Genomic DNA, 1,713 nt, shown 5'->3' with positions numbered 1-1,713 from the left:
GGGACTGGCTCTTGTGTGGGGCCGTCGTAGGATTTTTGAGCGAGATCGTTGCCAGTGCCCCTGGACTGGCTCTTGTGCGGGTGGCACATAAAATGCACCAATTTGAGCGTGGCCGTTGCCAGTACCGCCTGACTGGCCTTCATGCGGGTGACACGTAAAAGCACCTACTACACTCTCTGAGTGGTTGGCGTTAGGAAGGGCATCCAGCTGTAGAAACTCTGCCAAATCAGATTGGAGCCTGGTGTAGCCATCTGGTTTCACCAGTACTCAGTCAAATCGTCCAACCCATGCTAGCATGGAAGGTGGACGTTAAATGATGATGATGATGATGATGATGATGATATACATATATATGTATTATGTATGCATGACATGACTTTCTGAAATACAGAAGTCAGGCAGTAGTGGCCAATGGAGCCACCTCTATAAACACAAATAGTGAGTGGTGTTCCACAGGGCACTGTCTTGTGACCACTGCTTTTCATAGTGGCCTACTCAAATATGCCCTCAACTGCCCGGATAGCCACCCTTGCTAGCTATGCAAACGATAACGAAAGTCTCACAGAAAATATAGAACCCCAGCGATGTTGCACATCTGCAGCAGGAGTTGGACTCAATTTACAGATGAGCTGAGGATAATAATATGCAGTTCAATGCTGAAAAATTCCAAGCCCTGCGCTACCAGTGTCCAAAACTGAATATGAAATTTACAGGGTACACTGGTGCACAGGGAATTACAATCCCAGAGCCTAAGTCAGTGAGGGACCTGGGTATCAACATGAGTGATGATACCTCTTTCCAAGTGCTCATTATCAGGATGGTGACAAAGTGCAGATGACTGGCTAGATGAATCCTGAGAACATTCAGAACCAGAGATAAGGAAACCATGATGGTCCTCTGGAGGACATTCGTCCTCAGCCACCTGGATTACTGCTCACAGCTATGGTCACCCAACAGTGTGAAATTAACAGCGGACCTTGAAGCAATCCAGAGAAGATTCACAAAGAAGGTCGTCTCTTTGCTACTGGGAAAGGCTGAAACAGCTAAGACTCTACTCTGGAGTGAAGGCAGGAGAGGTATGCAGTAATATACATCTGGAAGATCCTGGAAGGAATTGAGCCAAATTTTGGCACTGACAGCTACACCAATGCCAGAATGGGTCGACACTGCACAATACCAAAGATCCCAGCAACGCCATCACACTTCAGGACCAATTACTGCAACAGCCTGGGTTCCAGGGGCCCACAGCTTTTTAATATTCTTCCAAAGAGCCTGAGGAACATGCACAAAGTTGATGTAGACGTTTATAAATCAAGGTTGGACCTCTTCCTGTCGAGAGTCCCAGATGAACCTACCTCACGGCAAGAGGTGCAAATGAGGGTAGCTACACCAAACTCCATTCTTCACCAAGTGCCACATATTAGAGGAGGATCTCAGTAATAACAGTGTAGCAAAAACAGCAGTGCTCCATCATGGCCACAGCTCTGAGCTGAAACTACAAAAAAAAAATGGTGAGAATGGATGAGGATAGCTGCCTGAAAAAGTGCCACACCCTAACAGTTGAGGGAACCCGTGGAAGAGGTAGGCCCAGGAAGACCTGGGCTGAGGTGGTGAGGCAAGACCTTCGTACATTGGGCCTCACCGAGGCGATGACTACTGACCGAGACCTTTGGAAATGTGCTGTGCGTGAGAAGACCCGGCAAGCCAAGTAAG

The sequence above is a fragment of the Octopus bimaculoides genome, chromosome 11, assembly GCF_001194135.2.
Source record: "Octopus bimaculoides isolate UCB-OBI-ISO-001 chromosome 11, ASM119413v2, whole genome shotgun sequence".
Taxonomy (NCBI): domain Eukaryota; kingdom Metazoa; phylum Mollusca; class Cephalopoda; order Octopoda; family Octopodidae; genus Octopus; species Octopus bimaculoides.
The sequence above is the reverse complement of the archived record's forward strand: the minus strand, read 5'-3'. Positions refer to the sequence as shown.